The sequence below is a fragment of the Equus caballus genome, chromosome 7 (assembly GCF_041296265.1).
Source record: "Equus caballus isolate H_3958 breed thoroughbred chromosome 7, TB-T2T, whole genome shotgun sequence".
NCBI lineage: Eukaryota > Metazoa > Chordata > Mammalia > Perissodactyla > Equidae > Equus > Equus caballus.
In genome coordinates, this window is record NC_091690.1 from 12,680,298 (window position 1) to 12,696,432 (window position 16,135).

The window sequence follows — 16,135 nt, forward strand, 5'->3', positions numbered from 1 at the left end:
CGCTAGAAAATAAAGACTTAGGGAGAGAAAAGTCATACTACTTCTTTAACCAGCTCTCTTGATATGAAGATACTAAATTTTTTAGTAGTAGTTTGTTAACAGTGGCCCACAAAATTGCTGAATCTTAAAGCAAAGTCAAGCAAAATAAAGTCAAGAAAGTATACTCTGATGATCCAGAAGTAACTTTACATTGAAGGACTGGTAACTATTTAAGACCATTAAAAATCATAAGCCTTGATTTAAATCAAGCAAAATCAATTAATGCAATTATCTGCTTTTTAAAAAATGTTCCTTTGATAACAATCCAAAGTCAAATGTCTTATTACAGGTACATTATAAAGAATTCGTTATTTTTACATTTTATAGTAGGAAATTTATTTGACTAATGCCTAAATCTACCAATGCAGCACTTTCAGATTTCCCTATTATGAAAACCTGCATGAAATTCCTAGGAAATACCTCAAGATGGGTGGAGAAAATGCCCTCTCTATCATGAAAGATGATGCATGTTAGAGGAATGTGCTAAACCCCTTAACTGGGGAAAATGTTTGGAAGCAAAGTGAGTAAGTAGTACAGAGCTGCCTTAGTCTCTCTGCTTTGTGTCATCTCTGTCAGAGCACAAAAGAACAAATGGGAAAGAGAGATTGTTACCAAGAAAAATGGCGGGTATAGAATAGATGTGAAATGTAAAAATGGCAGGTAAAAGGTAGATAAAAGCTTTTTAACTTTAAAAAGCACAGAAAAGGTAAGGATGTGTGAGAAGTTGCAAAGCTGACAACAGGTTTTAGGAGTTGATAATTCCTACTTCATGTGTTGTAATTCGCAAACTTTGAAGTTCTACTTTTCACCTTTGGAGTGAATTGAGAGCGAATTCGGAATAGGGGTCAAGATGAAGGGCTCTTGGAGACAGGTGGACGTGGGTTTGAGTCCCAGCTCTGTCACTTACTGCCTGTGAGATCTTGGACAAGTCACTGTATCTACCTGTGCCTCAGTTCCTTCACCTGGAAAATGGGGATGACAATTATTATAGTAACACTAAACTTACAGGCTATTGTAAAGATTAGACGACACAATCTATATAATGTGATTGGTACAGTTAGAAATTATAAACAATATACAGAACTCTTGGTATAATGTATTGCATGTATAGTGGATAAATAAATGTGATCTGATATTTTACAATTTATTCAGTTTATATTAAATGATAGCCACTGCTGCTCATTTAAAATAATTTAAAAAATCTATTACTGCACTGTCTTTGGAGCTATGTTTATCTCTACACTCTTTATCATCAGATATGGGTTGTGTGTTATCTTCTGGCTTTCAGATTCACATAGATTCTCTATTTGGTATAGATGGTAGAGTCTTAAATATAATTATGGTTTTCTTCTTTTACATCAGTCAAAATTTTTCTCATTCTTCTGAAAGTTCTTGATTACTGTAAGTTGGAAATTGTCAATCTGAAGTCATAATATATGGAACAAGACTATACCAAAGTATATCAAACAGGAATAAAACTGTAACAAAGCCCAAAGTCAGCAGTGAATGAAGTAAAAGACAGAGACAGTATGTTTTATTAATTACTCTCAAGCTCCTATCTCAAATATCTTTTTTAAAACCAAAATTGCTGCTTTCTTTTTCCTCATCTGGAAATTTAGATGAATTAGAAAAGATGGCACAGGACAAGGGAAAATAGTAAAAAGCAAAAACATAATAATCCAGAATCAATATAACTAATCCTTAAGAAACTTGGTTTGTTTTATATAGTTTGTGTCTTGATTTATTTGATGATTAAGCTCCTGAAAAATGGTTAGTAATATGGAAACAAGAACCATTTTTCTTGTTTAAAAATATGGACCAGTCCATTTCATTTTAATAAAAGTTGTGAATAAACAATGTATAGGGAATATGAAGATAAAAATACGTGTGAAATAGAAAAAAATAATTCAGTGAGAAGGTCCAGTCAAGTTGCAGATGACATTAGCTTGCAATTATCGTATCTTCTACAGTATAGAAGTTCTTCTGTAGTCTTTGTTAAAGCCACTGATGCCCTACACATGGCACTTTTTAATCTTGATGGCTTGACTTTGCTCCTTAAAGAAGCATGCCACTTGTCTTGGGGCAGCTGATGGCCTCTGTTTTACTCTTATGGTGAAAGCCTGTTTCTCCCTCTCCACTGGAGATCGCTGTTGATGTTAACTGATTCCAGTCATGATTTTTAACTTAAAAAATATTTTCTAAATAATATTAAAGCTCGAAATACCCCCGTAAGACAGCAACATTTGGCAAATGAAACAATAGATGTTGGCTGATAAAGTCTCATTCTTTATGCTTAGTCTACCCTGCTGGGCTTCTAAAATAAGCTCCCAGGGCAAGAACCCCTCACCCCCCAAATATATCAGCAAAACTTTAAACTCAGTTATTCTGGAATTGAGGCATGTGTTTATATATTACTTGATGTATTGGCGTGTACAATCTATAACATCTTTAAAGTATTCATTTCTTCATTCCTTTATTGAAGAAACCCAAATTAATCATGTTGAAAGGTGGATATGTAGAGTTAGTAGGTTTTTCAGTAGCTTCAGATCAATATTTTTTAAAAGATTATTTCACTTTGAGAATCATGATATCCAAAATAACTATCTAAATCTCAAATGTGTTAGGGAGTACTGTGTTCATATATTTAATTATATGCTTGATTATTTCAGATGAGGTAATTCCTCCCTGTCGTCTTTGCTTTATATTAGAGATTATCTTCTAAAGCAAGGAGAGCGAGAGAGAAGCTCAGGATTGTGGAGTTCCTTTGACCTGATCTTAGAGCACAAATAACAAATATTTTTAAAAATCTATTAGAAGAAGTCTGTTGAAGTAATCATTTGGGAAAGTAAAGTTCATTTAAATTCTGAAAGTTACTAAGATTTTAGTGTAAATACTGAACCTAATGAAGAAAAAAAGGATATAAGCTGTTTCTCTTACTTTAACCAATAGACTAACTTAGAAGGATAAGAGGAAAAGAATTTTGAGATACGTTATATTTTAGATTTTAGATACTTCATTGCCCCCAGCTCTCTTATAAAAATGAGTTATTAGATAGTGGCCCTTAAAGTAGAAATATCCATGTTCAACTTTTCTTCAGTGATTATTTGTAGAATTTTAGAAACTTTACTCAGCTTTGGAGTAGAGAAGATGAGAAAGAGATTAAATTATTTACATTTGAGAACCAAATAAATGCCTGTTTTATTTCTTCTCTTGATAAGTGTTGGAATATTATTTTCGTCTTTCCCACTGATTTCTAAATCCTTCTGGTTACTCTGTAGCTACAATAATTTTATGACTCATAAGAGGAATATTTGTGTGAAAGATTAAGATGCTAATTCTTTTAAAATGGTATCCATAGATTACCATATATAGGCAGCATCAGTGAAATGAAAAAAATCCTGCAACAATAGACAGTTTTCCAGAATAATATTTTCTTTTGATGTCAATAAGATAAGGAGGTGGTAAGCATGCTTTAGGTTGAAATTGTAACAAAATCTCATTTCTTTATTTGAGCATTCTGAAGTCTGAATGAACTTACAGAAAGCTATCTTTTATAAATTTACTTACTAAAACTCTACACTATTAAGTTCAAATCTAAAAGACCTAAGTTGCACTGAAGAAAGTCTGAAGAGTTGCATATTAGAAAGTTTTCTGAGCAAATCATGAGAATATAGACTATAAACAAATATATAATGTGTCAGATAGTTTAAGATGGAAAGAGAAAAATAAACCAGTTAAGGGGCAGAGGATGACTGAGTGGGGATAGAGGGAGATGATATTTTAGATAGCTTCTCCAGTGCAGGCTTCTGTAATTGATGTCTTTTGAGCAGAGATATAAATGAACTGAGAGCCATGCAGATATGTGGGAGAAAGGGGAAGAATGTTTGGTGCATAACATAATAGCCACTTCAGAGGTGCTGAGGCATGTTTGGGGAATAGCAGGGAGGCCATTGCAACTAGGAAGAGTCAGTGAAAGGTAGCCTGGAAGCCATATTATATAGGGCCTTGTAGATTTTGAACAGAGGAGTGATATGATCTGAATAAGTTTTGTAAAAGTAGGGAGTTGAGTTAGGGGGCAGTTGTAATAATTGAGGGGCAAGGATGGACCAGGGTGATAGAAGTGGAAGCGGTGAGAAGTGGGTGGATTCAGGATCTGAATTTTAGTAGATAAGTGGGAGTTAAGTTTGCTGAAGAAAAGAGAAGGTAAAGGTAGCAGTATGAGAGAGATTACTGAGGCCTGAACCCCCCAACACCATGTAACTAATGGTGGATGGTGGAGAGATGAGACTGAAGACATCCTCAGAATGCCTTTATGTGATCAACTAAGAAGTTTGAGGTTTATCCTGAAAAATTTGGGATACCATTAAAAATATGACTCTTCTCTATGATCCTTCTCCTATAGATGGAAAACCTGTGGGTTTCCTTTTTTTTTATTATCTGGTCATTTCATCCTTAAGACCCAGGTTTATTTTCTCATAAATCTGCCTCTTTGTATTATACATGAATTTTAGTAAGTTATATATATTATTGGAACAAATGGCAGAACTATTCCAGGAAAGAGAAGGGAACTGACTTTTTTTTAAGATACCTGTTATAAGCCCTGCTCTATGTCAACACTCTTCCCTTTTTACTCCTTTCAACAATTAATTGAGAAGAGTGTTTAGCTCCATTTTCTGGATAAGGAAGGTTAGCATCAAGCAGGTAAGGGATTTACCCAGAGTTAGAATAAGCTAATAAATATTAGATCCAAGATTTGAACCCAGGTCTGTCTGAATCTAAACCTTTTACAGTTTTCTCTAAACTATGCTGTCTTTCTAGAGTTTAATATAAAGCTAAAATCAAAGGTGATTTTTTTCCCCCTAAACCAAGTAACCCAGTGAATGGTACTTTTGCTATGTTGGTAACGTTTGAGTTAATGATAGGTAGTTCTATAAAAGAGTTTTTAATAAAACAAGTTTGACTTGTTAGTTTTCTGTATTCTAGATCAGTGGTTCTCCATTTGTGAGGTATGGAGGAATTGCCTGGGATTTGTTAAAATGCACATTCTGATTCAGTAAGTCTGGAGTGGGACCTGAGGTTCTGCATCTCTAACAAGTTTCCAGGTAGTGTCGATACTGCTGGTTCATGGACTACACAGATAGAAGACTCTAGAATAGTAAACTTAACCATAGAAATATTATTAAAGGTCTACTTTGTTATTCCTATTTTTATATTCTTATTTTCGGTTGGAATTATACCTTTACTAAGTACCTAATCCGTGTTAATGAATCCGTCATTTCATAAGATCTTATATGGAAATCCTGCAAAATGTTATCAACTTTTTTTATTGATTTTTTTGTTTTATTTATTTAATTTTATTTTCAATTTTCTTTATTTTTTTTTAATTGCAGTAACATTGGGTTACAACATTATATAGCTTTTGGATGTACATCATAATATATTCAGAATTCTGTGTAGATTATATCATGTTCACCACCCAAAAACTAATTATAGTCCACCACCTCACATGTGAGCCTAATCACCCCTTTTGCCTTCCCTCCCCTTCCCCCATGGTAACTACCAGTCTATTCTCCCTTGCTATGTGCTTGTTTATCGTTGTTTTTATCTTCTACTTATGAGTGAGATCATACAGTATTTGACTTTCTCCCTCTGACTTATTTCACTCAGCATAATACTCTCAAGGTCCATCCATGTTGTGACAAATGGCCGGATTTCATCATTTCTTATGGCTAAATAGTATTCCATTGTGTATAAATACCACATCTTCTTTATCCATTCATCCTTTGATGGGCACCTAGGTTGCTTCCAAGTCTTGGCTATTGTGTATAATGCTGCAGTGAACATAGGGGTGCAAGTGTCTTTATGCCTTTGCGTTTTCAAGTTCTTTGGATAAATACCCAGCAGTGGGATAGCTGGATCATATGGTAGATCTATTCTTAATTTTCTGAGGATACTCCATACTGCTTTCCATAGTGGCTGCACCAGTTTGCACTCCCACCAGCAGTGTACAGGGGTTCCCATCTCTCCAACATTTGTTGTTTCCTGTCTTGTTAATTATAGCCATTCTGACCGGAGTAAGGTGATACCTCATTGTAGTTTTGATTTGCATTTCCCTGATAGCTAATGATGTTGAGCATCTTTTCATATGCCTGTCGGCCAGCCATATATCTTCTTTGGAGAAATCTCTGTTCAGATCTTTTGCCCATTTTGTAATTGGATTGTTGGTTTTTTTGTTGTTGAGATGTATGAGTTCTTTGTATAATTTGGATATTAACCTCTTATCTGATATGTGGTTTGCCAATGTCTTCTCCCAGTTGTTAGGTTGTCTTTTCATTTGGTTGATGGTTTCCTTTGCTGTGCAGAAGCTTTTTACTTTGATGTAGTCCTGTTTGTTCATTTTTTCTTTTGTTTCCCTTGCCCAGTCAGACATGGGACTTGAAAATATGCTGCTAAGACCAATGTCAAAGAGCATACTGCCTATGTTTTCATGTAGAAGTTTCATGGTTTCGGGTCTTACATGCAAGTCTTTAATCCATTTTGAGTTGATTTTTGTGCATGGTGTAAGGGAATGGTCTACTTTCATTCTTTTGCATGTGGCTGTCCAGTTTTCCCAACACCATTTATTGAAGAGACTCTCCTTTCTCCATCGTATGCTCTTGGCTCCCGTGTCGAATATTAGCTGTCCATAAACGTGTGGGTTTACTTCTCAGCTCTCAATTTTGTTCCATTGATCTGTGTATCTGTTTTTGTGCCAGTACCATGCTGTTTTTGCGACTATGGCTTTGTAGTATATTTTGAAATCAGGGAGTGTGATACCTCCAGCTTGGTTCTTTTTTCTAAGGAATATTTTGGCTATTCGGGGTCTTTTGTTGTTCCATATAAATTTTAGGATTCTTTGTTCTATTTCTGTGAAAAGTGTTGGAACTTTGATAGGGATTGCGTTGAATCTATAGATTGCTTTAGGAAGTATGGACATTTTAACGATGTTAATTCTTCCAATCCAAGAGCACAAAATATCTTTCCATTTCGTTGTATCTTCTTCGATTTCTTTCAACAATGTTTTATAGTTTTCCATGTACAGATATTTCACCTCTTTGGTTAAGGTTATTCCTAGGTATTTTATTCTTTTTGTTGCAGTTGTAAGTGGGATTGTATTCTTAACTTCTCTTTCTGCGACTTTGTTGTTAGTGTATAGATATGCAACTGGTTTTTGTACAGTGATTTTGTACCCTGCGACTTGACTGTATTCTTTTATTCTTTCTAAAAGTTTTTTAGTGGATTCTTTAGGGTTTTCTAGCTATAAAATCATGTTGTCTGCAAAGAGTGACAGTTTCTCTTCTTCTTTTCCAATGTGGATCCCTTTTATTTCTTTTTCTTGCCTGATTGCTCTGGCTAGGACTTCCGATACTATGTTAAATAAGAGTGGTGACAGTGGGCATCCTTGTCTGGTTCCTGTTCTTAAAGGGATAGCTTTCAGTTTTTCTCCATTGAGAATGATATTTGCTGTGGGTTTGTCATATGGCCTTTATTATATTGAGGTATTTTCCTTCTATACCCATTTTATTTAGAGTTTTTATCATAAATGGATACTGTATCTTGTCAAATACTTTTCTTTCTCTGCATCTATTGAGATGATCGTGTGAGTTTTATTCTTCATTTTGTTAATGTGGTGTATCACATTGATGGATTTGCAGATGTTGAACCATCCCTGCATCCCTGGAATGAAACCCACTGTGTTATCAACTTTTAAAAAGCCTATGACTTATAAAATCACAGACCAAGGATCTGAGAGATTGACTTGACCAAGATCAATCACTCATTCTTTCTACACTAAGTTCTTAATCACTTTAGCTCAACAAACTTTGGTTGTGTTTGGTGGCAGTGCTAAGCTTTGGGGATACAAAAACAAAAAAATCAAGACGTTACTTCAGGCTCATTAGAGCCTGATGGGCAGAGAGAGGACTGTAGGCAGATGGTTAGCATACAGTGAGGCATCTGCTATAAAGGGAGCACGAGCACAGTGGTTGGGGGCACTGTATGCTAGTGAGTAGAATGCAGGTAAGTAACAGTGCCAGGATTCCAACGTAGCCTTCAGATGCGTGGGCCAGAGTTTCATCTTAATCTGCTACACTGTCCATTGTGATTTACAGGGATTTGGGCTCATCCACCTGTTCTGTTGATTTAGCAGAAGAATTTTCTAGCTACCCATTAAGACGAAGGAGAACACTGAATTCGAAGGGAAAAAAAGAAATGGAGTCACCACCACTCTTGTATTTGTTTACCTGAAGCAAATGTTCATCTGTTTATTTATAATCTGTTTAGTTTCCGGCTTCTAGGCCTGTACACAAAAAGTTCTAGCCTGAGCTCATGACTTTCACCCTGAGAATAAAACTGTTACTATGGAAACTAGAAATCATATTTCTTTTACTAAAACTTGATTTTATAAACTGATTTTTCTTCAATAAATGCATTTATACGCACTTGCTCCATGTTTGACTTACTGATTAAAGCCACAAAAAAAGTTAGTGACAATAATATTTCTTGTTTATTGTACATGACAACCTTTTCCATTTGTCTACCTAAAAATTTTAGTAATTTGGGCAGAACTTTATTAGGGATTGTTTAGTGCTTACAAGATGGAGCATATGAATTTTAGATGTTTGTGTTTATGGAAGAGTCCTTTGGAAACAAAACTGCAGAAGAGTCAGGGGTGAATATATTTTAGTTCCAGTATATTTTGAAAACCACAAGTCTGCACAAGTCAGCAGATCACAGTATCACAAACTAACCTGGTGATACTTTCTAATAAATGTTGCCATTTTTGTCCTGAGCAACCTTGCAAAATTCAGTATTCCCACTCATTTCAAAAAAAAAAAAGTGAGAGCTCTTTTTCTCTATTCTAGGGCAGAATGATAAATTCTTCCCACACTACTACCTGGCCTATAGTTAAACTCAGTGTAAAAGAGCAAATACAAGATAATCTTCAGTAAGCATCCAAGGAATCAAAATAAGTGCAATTTCAATTCATAAGTGGGGAAAAGTCTTAATGGGGTAGAATTGAGAAAATCCTGACAAAGGTATAGCATGAGAATAAAATAGAATTTCAGTGGAGGCTAGGAGGAGTCAGGCTGGTTGGTGGGTGCATTGGGGATGTGGTGGAGGTGAAAAGTGCATGACGCTGCTAAGTACTGGAAAGACAGGAGTAGACGTGTAGGCTGGGAGGACTAACATTGAATGGATTACTAATGTGATGGGATCATCTTACCAAAGAGAAAGCACCTGATGCAATACAAGAGGAAACTGTGTAGGCAAAGCCCTCTTGAGGAAATGGCATTCACATTGGGGAGGGATGAGTAGGAGTAAGCTGAGTGAGGAGGGTGAGGAGGAGGAGTTCTGCCGGGAGGTCCTGGGGAGAGGAGAGGAGAAGGTTGAAGGATTGAAAGAAGACTAAGGGAGGAGGGGTGTGAATGATATTGGTGGACGCTTTCAGGACCTATGCAGTGCTATGTCATGCCTGACTATAAAGGGCCTTGAATAGCTCAATACAGATTTGAAAATCTCTCCTGTGGTCTTTAGAGAGCCTGAATCAGAGAGCTACTTCCTCAGAGGAGGGTGAGGCAAGATGATCTTGTGGTACGTGTAATGTTTAATGTAGCAGTTGATTAAGTCCATTTAGAGGCTACTGCTAAACTTAATCATGGAAATATGAAAGTCTACATTAAAGTTTTATTTGAGGAACAGATGCAATTGTTATTTTAAAGTAAAATCCACTCAAAATATGCGGACATATTTTGTGAAGTGTCAGTATCCAGTTGGTTGGAGAAGAAGTACTACTGTTGAACCTGTGAGAAGCAGTAAAGATGTGAGAGTCATGTACTGACATGACTGGAGCTATGGGGGTTCATGAAAGTTATAGGGGAACAAAAATTTTTTTAAAAATGCTACTTTTGCTTAATGTTTGTCATACTTGCAGTGCAGTACTTAAGAGCATGAATTCTGGGGAGCTAGAACTATCTGGGTTTGAATCCCAGCTCTGCCACTTACTACCCTCGGCTAAGTGATCTTGGACAACTTTTCTGTGTGTTAGTTTCCTCATGTATAAAGGGATAATAATAGTACTTATGCCATGGGGTTGTTAAATGAGTTAATATTTGCTTGCAAAGAACTTAAAACAGTGCCTTGCATATAGTCAGAACAGTTTGTGATTCATCAGAAATACAAGAGACCAAAATTTCAAAACTGAAATTGGTCAGAATTAGATTCCTTTAAAAGATCATTGCATCTATTTTCCGGCTGCTACTCTTATGTTCTAAGGAAACTTCTTCTTGGTAGTCCTGTACTTTGAACCACCCATGAGGGTGTGTTTAGTAAACTTTCAGTGTCCTGAGTGACTTCTTTTTCCTGAATTGTGGGGCAGGTGAGAGGGAGAGGTCGGTCATCTAACTTGTGGCATAATCAAGACTTTCTTGTTTGGTTAGACCTTGCAGGTAGTTTGTTAGTCATTACTAATGAAGAGGGTCTTTAGGCAAGAGCAGGAAGTTGGTGTTGAGTCACTTTCGGTATTATGACATGGAGTATTTTGTTTTTAAAACATTGCAGGAAGTTAGTATTTGCTGTAGTAGATAAGATATCATTCAACCAGTAGGAGTAAATCCTACATAAAAATTTATTTTCCCCAAGGGTAAGTAATTCTGACTTATGAATTACTTCAATTATAACTTACCATTCTCTCTTATCTTAATTTATTTTCTCACCCTCTTTACATCTCATTAAAACACTAACCTCTTTTTCTCTACCTTCTTGATGCAGGGCCTATTTTTTATCTTTTTTCTTTCCCAAAAGACTTTGGTATACTGGTCAGACATGATAGCCCAGCCTTGAAAAGCTCCCACATCTTTCTCATGTCTAAGGGCCTACCTTTATTGTATGTAAATGTGACTTGGATGAAAATGCTTATTGCTGGCTCCGACTTGTTTAGATGTTGTCTATGGGTTTGGAGAAATTGGTATTACCCTTTAGCATTGGTAATCCCCTTTAGGATTACCCATTCAACCCTTTACTGTTTGAAATGAAAGGTTTTCTCATTGAGCCTTGATCATAAAAACAAAGTGAACCACTGTACCTCATTCCTTGCTTATTGTGTCCCCTCCATCCTGGCCTCCTCACTTTTCCCCTGACCGGAATGCCCATGCCCCAGATCATCACGTGCTTGAACTTGCATTGTATTAGAGTCTCAGCTTTAAGGTCACTTCTTCACTGTGGCCCTTCTTGGTCCACATTTCTAAAAGACTATGTCCAATTTTTTTTGCATTTACGCTGCTTTATTATTTGTTTCACTGCATTTATCATTAGCCAACATTGTACTGTACATATCTGTCTTCATGGTTTGAATTTAAGTTCTGTGAAACACGGACTGTTTTGCTTATTGCTGTATCTCCAGGGCCTAGACGAGTGCCTGGATATAGCAGGAGCTCAATAAATACTTACTTAATAAAAGATTTTGCTACATCCTTGTGCCTTCAGTTTAAGTGGTGTCAAATAGTGGAGAAATTGAACTTACATGGAAAGAGTAAAACAATATTTTGTTTCACAAGCATAAATAAAAGATTTTGATTCACTTTCATTTGATTTAATTTCAACCACGTTTATTCCTCCCCTTTCTGAGTAGTAGGCATGCTACTAGATGATAAATAGAAAAATGCCTAGTGTACAATCTTTTGTTCAGGTATTTCACAGTCTAGCCTGGAAGAAAACACACATAACCAAATAATCCAGTATGATAAGTGCTATGGCACATGTATGAAAAAAAAATATTTTGCCAGCACACAGAAAAGCTCTTCATTTGAATTGAGAAAGTGAAGAGTTTTCAACTACAAATGGTTCAAAGCTAAGTTACTAGTAATAATTCAGTGGGTCACATCAGTTCATCTTGTCTTCAAAGTGCTACTTGTCATTTCCATCTGGTCCTTAGAGGACAAGAAATGAATTTTGGGCTACTTCTCCAAAATAGTTGCTTGGGCCATTCAAGGTTTTTAAAAAAGGAAAAGCATCACCCTTCTTATGACTTCTTTGTCCTGATAAATGCGAGCCATGTGCCTCATCTTCCTATGGCAGATGTGGCTGTGTGCTGTTCTCAGACATGTAGTGCTTGATAGTTTGGTCTCTGAACTGCCCATCATGCCTGACAATGAATAATTATAGTTGTATATAAGTTAAGTATATTCAAAAAGCAGTTCTATACCAGCTAAAGAATTCTCAGTTGTTATTTTTAGATTAGTGGTTCTCAAAGTGTGCTCCCTATACCAACAGTATCAGCATCACGCCAACCCCTAACCTACTGAGTCAGAAAATCTGGAGGGGTGTGTTTTAACAAGCCCTCCAGGTGATTCTGATACATACTAAAGTTTGAGAGCCACTGTTTTAGATCATCTTATGTAAATAAAATGTTGCTACTTACATTCGCTTCATTTTATATACTCTGTATTGGAGAAGCTGTAGTATTTATGACAGTCTAAAATCAGAATATAAATTTAATTCAAGGCATTCTAAATTTATTTTGATCTGTCCCTCCCTCTTGTAAATTTAGTTTTGTGGGAAGCCCAGATTTCCCCTTGAATTTACTGACCGTACTCCATTCTAACTCTAGTCCAAACAGATGCTTCAATTAAACTTGCAGTAGCCTGTGCAACTTGATAATCTAGAAAATATATCACTCTTGCTTTCTCTGCTTTTCATGATTATTCAACAGTTAGCTTAGTGTAACATGATTACTTAGAATCCTGCATTAAGTATAAGTCACTCGACTTCTTCTAAGGACCATTTAACTAAAAATTCTTTTTTTGTATGAATAAAGCCCAGATCTGTATTGTTTTATTTAATTCACATTTAAGGTTGAAGATTTGGTTCTTTCCAGTTTTATTTTTCTACTAATAAGGATTTGATTGTCGTGCAAAGGTAATCTTTCCTCGTCTACTCCTTTGTCTTTGCTTTCTTTTTATGTAAAGAAAACATCCTATTTTGGACCATCTTTTTCCACATAACATTATATTTTTACCCAGAGTGTTAAGTGAAAGACATATATGAATATATAGAGTGTTCTTTTCTCCTCTTCTTCTCTGTTTAGTATTATATTCTGGTAGGAATTTGAATGCTTATAAGATTAATTGTATAGTAATTGTTCTATATCATATGGACATTATTTAATTCTTAGAAATATAGTGAGAAAATAGGCAGCAATCACTACCCTGTTTATTTGTACTGGGCTTGTCTCTCCTTTATATCATGTCTAAAATTAGCGCATGTAGAGTTTTGTTTTTAGTGGTTTGTTATATAAGAACAGTTTTGGTGAAAAGTTTCTTGAATTTAATTTTTGAAGTCTGCTGTTTTTTAGTGAAATACTAAATAGTTAATGATTCATATATGATAAATACTTGATAAATATATGATTTATATATAATAAATATGTAATGATTTAAACTTGTATATAGAGGGATAAAGTCACTGTGTTCCACCTATATGGTAGCACACAGAGCCACCGTTTAGATTTTAATGTGAGAGTGTCATCATTGTGAGATGGTAGTAATGGAGCTGGTAGTGGTAGAGGGACTGCTGCCATTGCTGCCCCCGAGGGTTGTGCATTGCACTATTATTTATAACAGCAAAAGGATTTAGAAACAACTCTGATATCCAACACTGGAAAAAAAGGATCAGTGAGTTCTAATATAGCCATACAGTGAGATCTATGAAGCCATTAAAAAGAATGGGAGAGACCTATGTGTTGTGTCAAGAAAAGATACCCATAATATATTAAGGGAATAAAGCAAGTATGGTAGATGTAGAGCATGACATCAGTGGGTCTGCATGTATTATGGATTGTACACACAAAAGAAATCTAGAACATATCACAAAACTGAAGTAATTCACTTTTTCCCCGGGGGGGGTAGGTTACAAGAAAGTTTGGCTTTTTCCATTATGCGTTTCTGCAATTTTTAACATTTTAAAAAATTTTTATATGAACTGTAAAAGTGAATATGTTTCTGAACAAAAAGTTTGAGTAAAAGGAACTGGGTTACCAACATGTCATTCATATGTTCTGTTTATAAACATATTAATTGAAAATAATATGTACTACATGATTTTAAGCTCATTTATAGAAAGTTCAGAATATTAAGAGGCAGGACATTCATTCTTCCGTGTAATATTATTACTCAGATACTAGCCTACGAAATAAAAGATGAGTGACCTAGTCATTGCCAGGAGGACAGACATGTAAACAAATAATTACAGCTCTGTCTGTTAAATGTTAGTACAGAGTAGAAGAAACTAATAATTTTGTGTAGGGTAATCAAGGAAGACTGAATTGAAGAGGTGAAATTTGAGCTTTCTCAGAATAAAGAGTTTATAAGGGGTGGGGCAGAAGGATGTCTGTGATAACAGGAATAGCACATACAAGGAGATGACATGTTTTGTGAAAAGCGGGGGGGGCGGGGGTTGGGTATGTGAAGAAGACTTATTAAGAAATAAGTCCAGCTGGCATTTTCCTTTTGATAGTAGAGAGCAAGGGAAATTTTTTAAAGGCAGTGAGTGCCATATAAAAGTTTATTAGGTAGTATTTTAAGAAGAAAACCCTGATGGCTGTTTGATAAAAGACACTGGAATCAGGAGAGATGAGAAGTCAGACACCAAGGAAGGAAGTTCTATAGTGGTCAAGAAAAAGAGCTGGTAGCTGCTGATGACTGAGTTCTTAGAGATGGAATGGAACAGATCAATCAGAGAGAACGTTAAGTGGAATCTACAGGACAGAGTGAGTGGAGCAGATAGGGAATGTTGGTTTGTATCCAAGATACATACGTCTCTTTGTTCTAACTCAGACAGCTAAGGTGGAGAGCAATACTGTTTAAAAAAAAAGAAAAAGTAGAGAATTGATGTATTCAAGCAGGTTTGGAGGCTATAATGAGGTCTGGGTTGTTGAGTTGAGGCTCCCAAAGGCATCCAGTGACTGCTGTTGACTTGTTCATCATCATGATATCTTAGGAACTTAGGATTTTAGTTAACTTGTTTTTCAAAAGCATTTTACAATTGAGCCATCTTTGCAATTAAAGGTAGTAACAGACCATTAGTATTCAGTTTTGCAGGTTTGCTTATCTTCCTGGTAGGGAAATAGAGCCCAAAGTGATAGTGAAAGCTAATGAGAAAAGTGGTTTGATTTATATGTGTTAAACAAGTTTGCTTCCCATTCACCTTTTACTGAACATGGGATCCTTACAGCAAATGCCAACTCTGGACATGGTTAGCATTGTGTACAGAACTCCACATCTGGAACTGGAGGAGGGTCTTCCCCCTGTGGCCTCTCTTTTGGAGCACAGAACACTTTAGTTTCAGATGTCTACATTTCCTAACAGGATTTTACCCCCATTAAAGCAGAGCTTTGACAGTTGCCTTAGTAGCAAATTGGTCAGTTCCCTATAAAAATGAAACTGGCCTAGAATTAGGACTTTGGGTCCCTTGGGCCTGTGTGAGTGCTCTGTATAACCAGTTACTCATTCGGCATCACTCAAGGCTGGCATAGACTGCCAATATAGAAAGAAGGAACTTATTCCGTTTTTGCACAGGAAGCATACTCAGTTTCTGGTCTTTGATGTGAGAGATGAATATAAAAAAGTGTAGTTAGGAGGAATAATGGCTCAGGAATTAGGCTGCCTGGTTTGACTATCATCCCTGACACTAACTAGCTTTTGATGTTGTACCAGACTGAACCACTCTGTGCCTCAATTTCCTCATTAGAATGGAGATAGTTGAGTGATGTAGTGGTTAAGTTTGTGCACTCCACTTCAGCAAGGAAGTTCGTGGGTTTGGTTCCCAGGCACAGACCTACACACCACTCATCAAGCCATGCTGTGGCAGCAACCCACATACAAAATAGAGGAAGATTGACATGAATGTTAGTTAGCTCAGGGACAATCTTGCTCAAGCAAAAAGAGGAAAATTGGCACAGATGTTAGCTCAGGACCAATATTCCTCACAAAAAAGAAAAAAAAAAACAGAGATAGTACTGCTCGTGTGATTGGTTGTAAGGATTAAGTGAGTTAAAGTGCAT

The 16,135-nt window shown here is 36.1% G+C and overlaps 1 protein-coding gene across 12 annotated transcripts in view; it reads left to right on the plus strand.

The window, feature by feature from the left end:
- Positions 1–16,135, plus strand: part of YAP1 (Yes1 associated transcriptional regulator) — a 112,655-nt gene that overhangs the window by 57,706 nt on the left and 38,814 nt on the right. The gene's annotated exons all lie outside the window — the stretch shown is intronic.